Raw genomic sequence first — 16,408 nt, forward strand, 5'->3', positions numbered from 1 at the left:
CAGACGATGTTGTGAATGACATGCAACTCCTTGGTCGGCCCAAATACCTGAACGATAGGCCAGAAGGGCGATCTAATCTCTGATCGGAAGGCCTGGCCAAAGAGGAACAACGCTCGCTTCTGACTCTGGCCTGCCTCTCTAATCGGAAGGCCTGGTTAAACACTGCCTCTGACTTCGACCCGCGTCTCTAACTAGGGATGCACCGATCCCCTGCTTATAGCTCTTCTCCGACTGGCACAGTCAGAGCCGACTAGAACCAACCGACCTGGGACACCCGCTCGATGAGGACCAGGAAACGGATGGAGCAAGTAAGGTAGGGCACTCAAGTCAACCGCAATACTGAGGACCGTACCTTGTACACCTATAGGACTAGTACTAACATGACATGTCAGAAGAGTGCCCTGTAACCTTCTAGGCATGTTAGAACCCAAGCAAGTGTTGTGGGCGCTGACATTTGCCCTACAGTGTTGTTGGCGCCCGTAAACTCCAATACCAGACGATCACTGGTAAAACCCCTTGCATGCCTCTAGACGATCACCGTAGCGCACCTCACTAGAGCACGTGATGGCCAGTAGAACACCGGCGTACCACTAGCGCTAGCTCCACCTGTCCACCATTGCCACCGGCGAGCCATCTCTGGTGAACCCTAGGTCACGTCATTCACCACCAACCGACGTGACTTGATGAGGGAAACATGTTGGTGTCACCCTCTTCGCCTGGTGATCTCTTGACCGGTGAGATAGGGCTGGTCAGAGTGCCTCCCCTGCCCTGGTATCACTAACATGTGGGTCCTACTGATCAGCATGTCCTAGCTGTCATGCGGCTGCATTAAGAATTTGAATTTATTCTTTTTCAGAAATATAGGCAAACTTTGAAAATTCATAAGTAGAGTTGTGGATGTCCAAATTAAGTGAACCAAATTTTGTTGGATTCATCTTGAAGTGTACTATTTGATAAAAATGTGAAACCTACTATTTGGGATGTTTTTCTAGGAGAATTAAATTGAGCTATATAAGTGCTTTGAAATTGTTTTCAATATTGTAAAATGCATAACTTTTGCTAGGAAAGTGATAAAATAGTGATTCCAATTTTACTGATCTTGTGTTGACATGCTCTAGCTAAGAAAAATACTAAACCTATAGTATGCATGCTTGGAATATGGTCTTCCTATTTAATCTTAAATAATTGCTAGTTTCTAGTGAAAATAAATAGGGCGAAAATACATAACTAATGATCATGCAAATTTTTATATAGTGTTATGGTTCTAGGATGAATGTAAGAAAAACATGAAATCTATTGTTTGACACTTTTCACTAGGCTAAACTATTTTTGCTAAAATAAGCCTATGCAACTTGTCATTTTTGTAGAGATGGATATACTTGTCCAAATGTCATCAAATTTGTACAGTAGATTTTTGGGGACATATGTAGACTACTATCATTTTCTTAGAATTTATTATGTAATTTTGATATATTTTCCTTATTTCACCTTAGTGTCCAAATAAATTAATAAAGTCATTTAAATAATTTGTTTGGGCTTGGCCATCATGTTTTCAAGAGTGTGTATGATTCCTATGAACTGTTGGTACCATTGGTTGTGTCCAAATTTGATTGCTTGTATGTAGTGAAATATTAATTGCTCTATAATTCAATTATAGTGACTTTTCAGACAGATTTCGGTTGTTAAGTAAATTGCATGGGTAAGATGATGTTTGCTGTGAATCTTGTCAATAACAAAGTTATATATAACTTACTTATCTTTCTTGTGTCAAATGTTCATAGGCAATAGGCTAAATGGTTTATAGCTGTTAGAAGTTGGTCTCCAGAAATGCTTATTCTTTGGAATTTCTAGGACAAATCTAGGAAATTACTTTGTTTGACTCTGATAACCATAGAATCATCTTGAGATGACTATAACAAAGTTGTAGGAAGTTTTATAAGCTTTCCAGAAAGTCCAAGATCATAGTATTTGGTTGAGTAGAACTCCAGTTATGGCCAAAATAAATAGTTGCTATTTACAGTAGGAAATGACTAAGTCAATTGTAGTTGTTTGTCTTATGTGATGTTTGTGTAGATGCTTAGGCTAATTGAGATTAGTTGTTAGCTATAGGTTTTAAGCCTCTTACTAATGATGAACAACTTTACCTTAGGTTACTAGAACTTGGTGAGTGTATGTTGCTTGTGTTATAGAAGAGATATGCACCTACTTAGTATAGATCAATTAGAAGAAAGTTATACATCTACCTTGCCAACGAATGTCAAACTTATCATACACCTTGCGGATAACCTTGCTCATGCTATACAATTTATCATATCATCTCATCTCTTATGCTTTTGTGATACTCATTTGTGCATATGCATGCAATAGGTTCCCCAAAAGGAGTGACGCTCCTCGAGTTCGAACTCGAGCATTAGGAGGAGGAGCAGGAAGTTCAGGCGGAAGGAGGAGTCAACTTAGAAGATCTTCCTAGTGTCCTGACCACCAACCATCAGTCATTCTTTAAAGGCAAGCCCCGAAGCATTATAAGCCTCCTATATTTTTATAAATATCACTTGCGTCCTTTATGTTTGATGCATTATGTTATAGGAGTTGATTGGAAACACTTGTTGCATATATTCTCCTTGTCCAGGCAAATATATCTTGAATCCTTTATAGATCTAGGATCAAATATATGCTTAGCCTTGCTTAGTCCTATAGAAGTTAGGTGATTTCCTATCACTTGAAACATATTGGTAGATAACTGATCATGGTTGGCTATAATTGCTATCGTGGAAATAACCATGTGTCGATGAATAAAAAGGAGACCGATCAGGATTATGATAGAGAAGCACAAGGCATGGAGGTCTTGGTGCCTATTTATCCTCATTTGTGTCAATTAAGGATCGATTCGCTGTACGTCCTCATGTCATGTTGAACAGCATGCCTAGCACTTAGTTGGCCAGATAAGTCATTCTGAACACTGAAGCTAAGTAGCTCAATTTAGGCCGAGCCCCTAGTAAGTGAAAGTGTGCGCACTGGAGGTAGTAAGGATGTGCAGAGAGCTAGTAGCATGAGTCCTAAGGGTAGGCTAGGCCTGAACTTCCTGGTAGACTGGTAGAATCTCTAAGGGTGCAGGTGCTGATCGGACCCACGAAGTTGGTTCCTGAGTTGTACCAAAGGTGACCCGATGTGACCCCGATGGGGGAAGTATGGGTTTGTGTTAGGAATAATTCCCTAGCTGGATAGGAATCGATTCAAATCGCCAGTCTCTCTCGGATAGTGAGAACTTGACTGAGCAGCGGCAACATAGAGTAACTTAATGGAAACTTGTTGGTTATGATGATGCTCAAATTATAATACTAGATATGGTTACTAATGCTTGTTAGTTTAATCAAATGATTGCTCTAGTACAGGTGCTAATCTAGAGATGCTTAATTGAATAGGTGTTCAAATTGATGCTAGAGGTACTAAATCTCCAAGTTATGTTACTTAAGCTTTTATGCAAAATGTTGTCAAGCAAAGTCCACTGATAAAGCCTTGCATACTCCTTGGAGTCATATTATTTCTGGTTTATGACGGGTAAGTCTAGCGAGTACATTCTCATAGTCAGGGTTTATTCCCTCTTGTTGCAGATGACATGATGTATCATGGGTACTGTAAGAACTGCTTTCATCCTACCATGGATGAGGATGAAACCATGGGGCATGGTACCCCTGAGTTATCCCCTCTATTATACTTTTGCTAGAAATGACCGTGGTACTGGCATGTATTTGAACTAAGTGTGATGTTGATGCAAAAGTACTTTGCTTCCGCTATTTAAACTTGGTTTGTAATAACTATGTGAACTCTGATGTATGTGAGAAACTTGTGAACTATTTGTGAACTGTGATGTAACATGTGACTGGTTGTGTTGAATCATGTACGATCTTGGTTTGTATGTTGGTTTGTTTAAGATCCTTCATGATTTCATTGGACTACCGGGTTTATATGGGCTCAAGTATGATGGTTTGATCGCTTCGGTGATTGCTATTGTACTTGTGCTCTTATAGATTGGCCGGTTCTATTACACATGTGGTATATCATTTAGTAGTATAATAATAGTAACCATAGCTAGTGTAAGATTTTCATATTCATCAGAATCATCATATTCCATAATCCAATTACTACGATGAAGAAGCTCCGTCAAGTTTCTCACTATCAGGGAGAGACGGTGATTCGAATCAATTGCAACCAGCTGGGTAGTATTCCTAACACAAACCTAGGTCTACCAGCCACTGGTAGCCTTAGGTCACCTTTGGTACAACTCAGGTCCACATTTCACGGGTTCGATCAGCAGCCGCACAACCAGGGACAACTAGCTGCTAGGACGATTATGACTACCCTTCCCTTGGGCTCACTGTCCAGCTCCCTACACATCCTTACTACAATCCAGATTGCGCACTTGGACAGAACGAGGCCCGTCCTTGAGTTGAGCTACTCGACTTCACTGGTCAGGAATGAGATATTCGGCCAGCTAAGTGAGAGGCATGCATTCAAAATGACAAGAGGGCCTCCAATGATGCGGTCCTTAATTGGCATAGATGGAATCACATAAGTCAACCTACGTATAGACTCTGCCTGACCACTAGTTACATTATCCTATGGTTCTTTTCCACGATAGCAAATATAGCCAACCATGCTTCGGTATCCACCTATATCTCACAGGTGACAGAAATCACCCGACTTCTACCGGGCTAAGCATGGCTAAGCATATATTCGATCCTAGCCCTACACAAGGGTTTAAAGTATATATATGGATAAGGTAGTTCTATGCATAAAGTGTTTCCAAATCAACTCTTATAACCTAATGCATCAAATATAAAGGACTCAAGTGATATTTTATAAAACATAGGAGGCTTAAAATGCTCCGGTGCTTGCCTTTCAAGAAAGAGGTGGGTCGGTGATCAGGGCACTCCTGAAAGTTCGTTAGTGGCTGGCTCCTCTCCTTCAGGAGCTGCGGGTTGGGGTGTCTCTTGATTGTCCTCTGCCTCTTCTTCGAATTCCAGTAAGGTTACTCCTTCGGGCGATCCCATATGTATGAGCATGAAATAAGATATCATGGATGCATAGATAATGGCGTGGATGATATGATATGATAAAATGCATATTTCCCAAATGTCCATGGCAGCAATGTATTAAAGTGATAACAAGGTAAATTTTCTTTTACTGAGTAGGTGCATATCTCCCCTCTAGTAATTAAACAAATTTCCATTAAACAATTTCTGGACTGCAAAACAGCAGCCACTTGTTTTGACCATAACTGGAGTTATACATATCCAAACAATATGGTTGTGGACTTTCTAAAAATCTTATGAAATTTTCTAAAACTTTGTTTAATCATCTTGAGGTGATTTAGTAGCTATCTAGGTCAAACAATTCAATCTTCCAGATCTGTCCAGAGGATAAGCAAATCTGACAGCAGATTTCTAACAGCTACAATTCTTAAACTATTAGGCCTATGACTATGAAATTTTAGGACAAGCAAGATGAGTGAGTTATCTACAAGTTTGTTATTGACAAGTTTTGCAGAAAATATCATTATCTTCATGAATTTTTCAACACAACTACTACTACTCATGCAGTCATTTAGTTGAATTATAAGGAATAATTATCTAGCTGCCTATCACCAATTACTTCTAAGCACAACTACTAATATCAATAGATCATATAAGTCACAAGAACCATAGAAAACATCATGGTTAAGCCCAACTAATTTATCTATATACATTTATTAATTTCCTTATATAATAGGGCAATTTAGAAGATAAATACTTCTATTGCACAATAAATTCTGAGAAAATTATAGTAGTTTACGCATGACCCCAAAAGTCTACTGTACAAATTTCATGCTAATTTGATAAGTATATCCATCTCTACAAAAATGGCAAGTTGCATAGGATTATTTTAGTGAAAATAGTTTTGCCTAGTGAAAAGTATCAAACAATAGATTTCATATTTTTCTTACTTTCATCCTAGCATAAGAACACTGTGTAAAAATTTGCATGATCATAAGTTATGTATTTTTACTCCATTTATTTTCACTAGAAACTAGCAATTAATTAAGATTAAATAGAAAGACCATACTCCAAGTATGCGTACTAGTAGGTTTAGCAATTGTCCTAGCTAGAGCATGTCAACACAAGACCAGCAAAATTGGAATCACAATTTATGCACTTCTCTAGCTCAAGTTATGCATTTTACAAGATAGAAACAAATTTAAAAGCACTTATATAGCTCAATTTAATTCTCCCAAAAAAATATCCCAAACAGTAGGTTTCATATTTTTATCAAATAGTACACTTCATGATTAATCTAACAAAATTTAGGTCACCTAATTTGGACACTCCTAACTCAAGATATTAATTTTTAAAGTTTGTATACAAATATGTGAAAATAAATAAACAAAAACACTTCGAAAACCCTAAATACGCTATGTACACCCGGTCCAGTGCACCCACAGTGACTGACGCATTGGTCCCACAGTCAACTCGGCCCCACCGAACAGACACATAGAGCAGAGCACGCGGTTGACCGGCGGCAAACTCATCGACGACAACGTCACCAGTGCGCGAGGTCACCGGCATTGTGTTCCCCACACCCTTGCGCATCGACTAATACCCTTGGTTAGCTCAGTGGATCACCGGAGCTACCTCACCAGCGGCCATGGCAGCGTGACAAGGGTGCAGCATCAGGGGGTCAGGACAGCATGCCTAGACAAGCTTGGCTACAGCATCAGGGGGTCCTAGCGGAGCACTAGGGTTAGATCACGGCCACGGTGAAGCGACGGTGAGCTCTGGCCATGTGCATGGCCTTACGGTGGCGCACAACACACATGGTGGTGCTTGCCGTTCTGATGAGATGGTGGTAGGTGACGAGTCTCCATCTTTGGTGATGGTGCTATGGTTCAAGGCCATGTGGAAACACACTCTAGAGGGAGACGATAGGGTCTAGTCGGTGCCAGACATGGTAGGCTTGAGCTCATGGCCATGGCGGGCGTGCGTGGTGCGGTCGCATGTTCCCACATGGCAGTGGTGGTAGTGGTTAAACCAACTATGACATGAGCTATTGGGGCCTAAGACGATGATGGACCAGGGGAGAAAGAGGTAGAAGGAGCAGCGGATAGGGCTGGCCACGGGAGCTCAGAGCTCGGTGGCGTTCTATGGCCATGGAGGCAACGATGGTGGCACAATGCGGCCTTAACCTTGCATGAATGAAGGCGTTAGTGGCTCGAGGAAGTGGAGCAAGTCACGGCAGATCTATGCGCGTGATGGATTGAACAGCGGGGCTGCGATGATGGTGTACGAGCATGATGAAGGCGCATGGCGATGGCGACGGTGGCACTGTTGCTTGCTCTGTGTGTGTGGGTGAGAGAGAGAGAGAGCGATCGAGAGTGAGGGTGGGTGCAAGTGAGTGGGAATGAGGAGCAATCGGCTCACTCTCCCTCTTGACACGTGAAAGCTCTAGTTTGGTTTTGGTGAATTGATGAAACCCCATGTGCTAACCTAGTTTATCAAAGTGATTATCAGATAGGTAGCACTACTCTAAGTGGTGAAGCAAATAAAGATCATGACATGTTAATGGTGGTGCCATGGTGATGATCAAGTGCTTGGACTTGGAAAAGAAGAAAGAGAAAAACAAAAAGCTCAAGGCAAAGGTAAAATTGATAGGAGCTTTTCGGTTTAAGTGATCGAGACACTTAGCGAGTGTGATCACATTTAGGATCGATAGCCGTACTATTAAGAGGGTTGAAACTCGTATCGAAATGCAGTTATCAAAGTGCCACTAGATGCGCTAACTCATTGCATATGCATTTAGGATCTAGTGGAAAGCTAACACCCTTAAAAATGTTTGTGAAAATATGCTAACACACGTGCACAAGATGATACACTTGGTGGATGGCACATTTGATCAAGGGTGGTGAAGTTTTGGGTCAAAAGGAGCTATTTCGTATTGACCAAACTCTACCTTGGATAGTGACCAGACTCTGACCGTGCGTCCGGTTAGTGGTGCGTAGTGAAGGCTACCCTCGGTCCTTTAACCGGACACTGAGAAGAAATAGGACCAGACGCACTGGTGGTGTGTTCGGTCAGGTGATGATGTACGCTGACAAAAGCATCTGAATAGGCTAGTAAGGACCAGACTCTGGTCCACATCCGGTCACCTATGATCGGACGCGTCCGGTCATGAATTTCTACCTCTGGAACCTTACTGGAAACGACCGGTCTCCAGTGATAGAGCGTCTAGTCACTTTGAGTAGCACATCCAGTCGCAACTTAACACATGGCGTGAAGCAGACTAGCCATTAAGATCACGTGGGTGAGGTTAAACCGAGTGGCCACGTGGTGCGCATCGCATGACCGGACGCTAGGTGGCGTGCGTCCGGTCACCTCAATATGCGTGTCTAGTTAGTGCGCAGTAGGGTGCTCTATGAGCCCAATGACTCTATTTAGTTGGGGGCTTGTCAGTACGGGACCCACGGGATACCCCGCAAAGAAGGAAGAAGACCTAGTCTAACTAGGATTCTTCCCCTATAATCTTAGTAGTAGTATTACTCCATAATCCTACTAGGAATTCTCATTGTAAACCGACTAGGACTCTAACCTCCTGACTATATAAAGGAGGGCAGGGCTCCTTAGATAGAGAGTTCAACAGAACAATTGTATGACACAACGCTTCATAATCAATCCAACGCAAAGGCTAACACCGACTGGATGTAGGGCTATTACTCGATCTATGATCGAGGGCCTAAACCAGGATAAATCGACTGTCTCTTGCGTTAACCATCAAGTTCTGCATACGCTGAAGCCTGAACATACTACCCCTGGGTACCCCCATGGCAGGCTATCGGTGGTCAAACATCGACAGCTGGTGCGCCTAGGTAGGGGCTTTCGGCGACTTTGCATCCGAGAGCTTGATGGACCTCGACAACATGATCTTCTCAAAGGGATCGACCTTCATCCTCGGTTCACGGATCTGCAAGGTAGGCGACGATGGCAAGCTCCAAGGCCATCTCCTTGAAGATTCAGATCATTGTCAGGACCATCCTATTTCGACGATAACGACAGATCAGCTTGCTAGAAGATTCGCATAGCTCAATCCGACTCAGTTCTCGGAAATTCATGTGTCCGATTCAAACTCAAGTTCCGCTTCCGAAACGAAGTCTTATCTGAGTTCTTTCAGAAAACTGAGTTCTTTTCTGATAAAGCTCCGGGACATGACACCAACCTGTCAAGAATACTACTCGGAGTACACCCAGAATACTTCAAAGAAGTCAGGTCTTTTTCCGTTCGGACTCCACAACATGGCAACGTCCTATCAGACATGGCACGAAGGATCCACTTATCCCATGCTTAGAATGCCACTGAAGAGAGCCTAGGATGGTCTCATTTTAACCATAACATGTCAAGACTGCATCATTCACTGGCCAGATACCGTTCCTAAGGATGACGACGCCCAACTAGTCGATGACACGACAACATCAATTCTACCCTACCAAGAAGGAGATTCCATCTATAACTTTGAGACCTCTACTGAAGTCATCAACAGCTCTGCCAGTACGAAAATCAACGATGATGATAGAACAACTCACGCTAGAGAAGTACTCATGATTCGCCGTCCTCGATCACCATTGATCCCCCCTAGAAGCACCCAACGTAAGGTCTTCAGATGAATCCGAGTCCAACATATCACCATTTATCTAGGGATACGATGGTGAGACTGAGAGCCAGAGGCAAGCAAGAGAAAGAAAGAACAAATTGAAACAAGGACGACAACGCCGTGCGAAACAGCGGAAAGACACTTGGATCAAATATGAATCAGACTTAGCTGAGTACAATAGAAGAAAATTAGAACAAGAAATCGAAGAAGGATGAGCAGCGAATACTCCCTACGATAAGATCCGGGAAGCACTAGAAAAACTCAGGGCGACCTCACATCCCAATGAGAAACAAGAGCAACTTCGAGATTTCCTTCGATCAACAGTCTTTAAAACAAAAGATGAAAAGGCAACATCTCATGAATAGGAAGATCAAAATCAAAGGAAGTCTACTTTCAAAAGACTAGGACCAAGTGGAAATCACAACGGAAGAAGCCGAAGAAATCACAGTCAAAATAACCGAGTCGAGCAACCAAGAAAGGATAGAAGCAGAGCACCTACTTAGACAGCCACACAAAACTACTCTTACCAAGATGATAGTTGGCAAGAAGGGGCGCAGAATCAGAATATATAGAAGCCGAAACACACGATAGATTTCCCTATTTTGCAAACAAACTCGCTTCGATTTGACTACCTCACAAGTTCAAACCAGTCCAACCACTCCAAGTACGACGGCAAGACCGAACCAAAGCAATGGCTCAAGATTTACTCACAATCGATTGAATTAGCCAGAGGAGACGATGACATCAAAACCTTGTTCTTCCCCATGGCCCTAGAAACCATGCCGCTTCAATGGTTTGACAAATTAAATCCCGGATCAATCAGAAATTGGGAAGACTTACAAAGAGCTTTCTATGAAAATTTTGCAGGAATTATTACACATCCAATCACCCATGTAGAATTAAAAGGACTCAAGTAGAAAGGAGGTGAAAGTCTCAGAAATTACTATCGACGATTTGGTGAACTACGAGCTCAAGTACATGACATCACACAACGAGAAGTAATCGAAGCTTTCTCTCATGGAATCGTGGCTAGGTGGCAATTCCAAGACTTCTACAAAGAAAACCCAAGAAATAACGAAGAATTAGAAGAACAGTAGAAAAGATGATTACTGCAGAAGAAAAAACGAAGAAAGATTCCCGGAAAGGAACAACAGAGACAACCCGGATAGGCAAAATCCTCGAAACAATAGACATCAGGAGAGAAAGCGAGGTCTAGACAACACGGTAGCGATGGCTGACAAATCAAAGAAATTTACCAAGCCCATAAGATATGACGACATCGAGAACATGCGTTGCCCTTTGCACCCCAATGGGAGGCACACCATCGGAAATTGCTACACCTTCAACGAAAGGTACACTAGAAAAGATAGCAAGGGAAACAATAAAGAAGACAATTAGAAAAAAGAAGGAGACAACCATGATGACAAGGGATTCCAAAAATCCAGAGGGACTAGTAGCAGTAATCTTTGTTGGGATTCCAGACTCCAGAAGCAAACATCAGGAAAAGCTAGCTCTACAAACAATTATGGCCGCAGAACCCGCTACTCCAAGATATCTCAACTGGTCAGAGTACCCAATCCAATTCTCAAGAGAAGACCAGTGGACCAGCATAGGAAACGCAGGCCATTACCCATTGGTTCTAGATCCAACCATTGCCGGCACTGACTGTTACGAAAGTACTAATCGACGGAAGGAGCAGGACTCAACATCATCTTTTTAGAAACTCTAAGGAAGATGGGACTACAACTCACTGGGATGATCACACCAACAAGCACACCTTTTTATGGCATAGTAACCGGCAAGGCAGCAATGCCACTTGGACAAATCACTCTACCGGTTACCTTTGGGACTCCCTAGAACTACCGCATAGAGTTCATCAAATTTGAAGTCGCAGATTTCGATTCCTCATATCATGCAATTCTTGGGCGCCTGACACTAGCAAAATTCATGGCAATACCGCATTATCCATACCTGTTGCTTAAGATGCTAGGGCCTAACGGGGTTCTTTATCTTCAGAGCGATTTAAAGCGTGCATTCAACTACGACGTACAGGCGATCCAAATTGCAGCAAAGGCATAGGCAAACGATGGAAGAAAAGAAATAGCCACTATCGCCGTAGAAACAAGCCAAGAAGAACTAGAGATACTGGCTAAGAGACCAAGCATCCTAGCACCACTGAAAGAAGCCAACGTGAAGCAAATCGACCTAGGCACCGGTGATCCCACAAAAATAGCAACCATCAGTGCCCACCTATCGACAAAATAGGAACTCGCGCTCACCAACTTTCTTCGGGACAACAAGGACATCTTCGCTTGTAAGCCGGCCGACATGCCAGGGGTCCCAAGAGAGTTGGCTGAGCATGGAATTGATATCAATGAAGGCTCCAAGCCTGTAAAGCAATGACTACAACGATTCTCTCTCGACAAGAAGGCAGCAATTGAAAAGGAAATTACAAAACTAATGGTAGCTAGATTCATCAGGGAAATTCTCCATCCGGATTGGCTAGCAAATCTGGTTCTGGTACAGAAAAAGAACACAGACGAGTGGTGCATGTGTGTTGACTACACAGATCTCAACAAACACTGCCCAAAAGATCCGTTCGGGCTACCACGCATTGATTAGATAGTTGATTCAACAGCAGGATCTGCCCTATTATCTTTTCTTGATTGCTATTCCGGGTATCACTAGATCGCATCAAAAGAACAGGACCAAAGCAAGACATCTTTCATCACTCCGTTCGGCACCTACTGCTATAGGACCATGTCATTTGGACTTAAGAATGCTGGAGCCACTTACCAAAGAGCCATCCAAACATGCCTCGGTGATTAGATCGGCGAAAATGTAGAAGCATACGTGGATGACATGGTTGTAAAAACAAAGAACCTAGATACACTGATTGAAGACTTAAAACAAACCTTTGAGAATCTAAAGAGGTGGAGGTGGAAATTGAACCCAAACAAGTCCATATTTGGAGTTCCCTTAGGACAACTACTCGGATTCTTAGGTCAGTCATCGCGGAATCGAAGCAAGCGCCAAGCAAATTTGAGCAATAATAGAGATGGGCCCTCCTCGAAACATCAAAGATGTACAAAAACTAACAGGCTGCATGGCGGCACTCAACCGTTTCATATCAAGACTCAGCGAAAAAAGGGTTGCCTTTCTTTAAACTGCTAAATAAGACAGACAAGTTTGAGTGGACGGAAGAAGCCAATGAAGCTTTCAAGAAACTTAAAGCATACCTCACCTCCTCACCAGTCCTCACACCTCCAAAGAAAGATGAAGACATGATGCTATACATTGCTAGCAACTACTACTGTAGTCAGCACGGCAATAGTAGTGGAAAGGGAAGAAGAAGGGCGCGTGTATAAAGTACAATACCCAATATACTATATGAGCGAAGTGCTATCAGAATAAAAAATCTGGTATCTGCATGTGCAAAAACTACTCTACGCCCTACTGATCACTTCACACAAACTTTGTCACTATTTTGAAAGCCACAAGATTACCGTGGTGACAGATTTCCCACTAGGAGACATCTTACGCAACAAAGACATAATAGGATGCATATCCAAGTGGGCGGTTGAACTCGGTGCTCTCAACATCGATTTCACCCCATGGAAAGCAATTAAATCTCAAGCCCTTGCTGATTTTGTTGCCGAATGGACAGAAATTCAACAACTCGTATCAAGCGCCATCCTTGATCATTGGAAGATGTACTTTGATGGATCACTTAAGCTAGGCGGAGCTGGTGCAGGTGTCCTCCTAATTTCTCTAGATAGAAGACAACTAAAGTATGTCCTTCAGATATTATGGCAAGCCAACAACAATGAAGCAGAATATGAAGCTCTCATACACGGGCTAAGAGTGGCTATTACCCTCGGAATCAAGCGACTACTCGTATACGGTGATTCAACAGTAGTCATCAACCAAGTCAACAAAGATTGGGATTGCACCAAAGAAAACATGGGTGCTTACTGTGCTGAAATCCGAAAACTCGAAAAACACTTCCAAGGACTAGAAATTCTACATGTCCTGCGGGATTCCAACATTGCAGCAGATGTTCTTGCCAAGCTTGGATCCGACAGGGCAAAGGTCCCACTCGGCGTATTCATAGAGGAGTTATCAACTCCTTCTATCAAACAACCCGGTGAGACAACCACAGAACTCACAGCCAAAGGCAACCAGATTCTGGTGATCAACACTTCATGGACACAGGTTTTTATTGACTACATCAAAGAGAATAAGTTGCCGGCAGAAAAATAGCAAGCCACACAAGTCGTCCACAGAAGCAAGAAGTACATCCTAGTAGGAGACAAGCTATACAGAAGAGCCGCATCATCAGGAGTACTCCTAAAATGCGTCTCATTTGAAGAAGGCAAACAAATCCTAGACGAAATACACTCAGGCTGCTGTAGAAATCACGCCGCTTCAAGAACACTAGTCGGCAAAGCATTCCGCACTGGTTTCTACCTGGCCAACCGCTTTGAAAGACGCAGAAGAACTCGTTAGAAGATGCAAAAGTTGTCAGATGTTCGCAAGACAAGCTCATGTGCCAGCACACAACCTCATCTGCATTCCACCCGCTTGGCCTTTCTCCTACTGGGGGCTAGATCAAGTGGGACCTCTCAAGAAAGCAAAGGGCAGTTATGAGTACATCTTTGTAGCAATCGACAAGTTCACCAAGTGGATTGAATACAAACCACTCGCAAAATACAGCGCAGCCAAAGCAGTCGAGTTCATCCAAGATATTATGCACCGCTTCGGCATGCCCAATCGAATCATCATAGATTTGGGTTCTCCCTTCACAGCTACAAAATTCAAAAGTTGGGCATAGGATTGTGGCTTCAGTATAGATTACGCATCAGTCACACATCCAGAAGCCAACGGACAGGTAGAAAGGGCTAATGGACTCATACTAGCCGGATTAAAATCAAGATTGTATGAAGAACTAGTAGACTATGGGTCAAAATGGATCGAAGAATTACCCAAAGTTGTATGGGGGCTACGGACTCAAATAAGCAGAGCCACCGAATACTCACCTTTCTTCATGGTATACGGATCAGAAGCCATACTACCCGCAGACCTAATCTGGACGTCACCAAGGATAGAACAATACGACGAAGGAGAAGTAGAACACACCCGAAGATTAGAACTCGACAGCATAGAAGAAGTCAGAGTAAACGCTACCCTGCAATCAGCGAAATACCTCCAAGGACTAAGGCGCCACTACAACAAGAATACACAGTCTCGATCATTACAAGTCAGAGACCTAGCACTAAGAAGAATACAAAAAACCGATGGACGCCACAAACTACTCAGTCCATGGGAAGGTCCTTTTATCGTCGCAAAAGTCATCGGACCAGGCACATACAAGCTCATAACTGAAGATGGAAAAGAAGTCAACAATACATGGCACATCAGTCAGCTACGAAGATTCTACGCATAAAAACAACTCAAGGGAGAATATGTATACAAGACACAAGAGATCAACGTTCATGATCAACAAAGATACCGCAATGTACCATTGTAACACATCAATATTCATGATCAATAAAGATGATTATCTCTCGACAAACATATGTCTCATGGCTCTATCCGAGTTGTTTCTTAAATGCAAAATGGCTAAAAATACGCCTGAGCATCCTGGCCGAGAGCAAAATAGTTGAAAAGACACTTGAGCCCGCCGATGAGGGTAGCTAACAAGCTAACACCCGAAATAAAATGCAAAATGGCTGAAAAGACGCCTGAGCATCCCGGCTGAGAGCAAAATAGCTAAAAAGACGCTTTAGCCCACCGATGAGGGTAGCTAACAAGCTGACACCCGAAATAAAATGCAAAATGGCTGAAAATACGCCTAAGCATCCCAGCCAAGAGCAAAATAGTTGAAAAGACACTTGAGCCCACCGATGAGGGTAGCTAACAAGCTAACACCCAAAATAAAATGCAAAATGGCTGAAAAGACGCCTGAGCATCCCGGCCGAGAGCAAAATAGTTGAAAAGACACTTGAGCCCGCCGATGAGGGTAGCTAACAAGCTAACACCCGAAATAAATTACAAAATGGCTGAAAATACGCCTGAGCATCTCGGCCGAGAGCAAAATAGCTGAAAAGACGCTTGAGCCCGCTGATGAGGGTAGCTAACAAGCTAGAACCCGAAATAAAATCAAAACGACTGAAACTAAGCCTGGGCATAGACCAGAGCAATATCAAAAGCAAGACCCTCCAGCTACTTGTACCAAACAGCAAGAGGCTCGGGGGCTACACTGGAGATACCCAAGAACGCAAAGATCTACATATAACGAGTTGTTTACAACTCGATGGATCAAGAAAGGTCGTCAACACAAAGATCTACATATAACGAGTTGTTTATAGGGCACAAGAGAAGGCCAGACAAGCACTCGACAGATCAAGAAAGGTCGTCAACACCAGTTGTCTACTTAAACAGAAAAGTACTCGACAAATCATCTGAGGAATAGGCAGGGCATTCAGGCAAAGAAGACATCAACAAAAAAGACCTTCATTCAAAAAAAGAAGTATAATGTCATATTACAAGGCACGGGCATAAAAGTCAAATACATCAAGCCTCATCATCAGGAGAAGGGAGAACGATATTAATATTATCTACTATCCTACTAGCTAAGTCTTCAACTTTAGGCTCCATCCTCTCAACAGCATCGATGTATTCTTGACTATCAGCTTCCTCTGCTATCTTGGACAAGGAGCCGCTGGAGCAA

Source organism: Miscanthus floridulus, chromosome 2 (assembly GCF_019320115.1).
Source record: "Miscanthus floridulus cultivar M001 chromosome 2, ASM1932011v1, whole genome shotgun sequence".
Lineage (NCBI taxonomy): Eukaryota > Viridiplantae > Streptophyta > Magnoliopsida > Poales > Poaceae > Miscanthus > Miscanthus floridulus.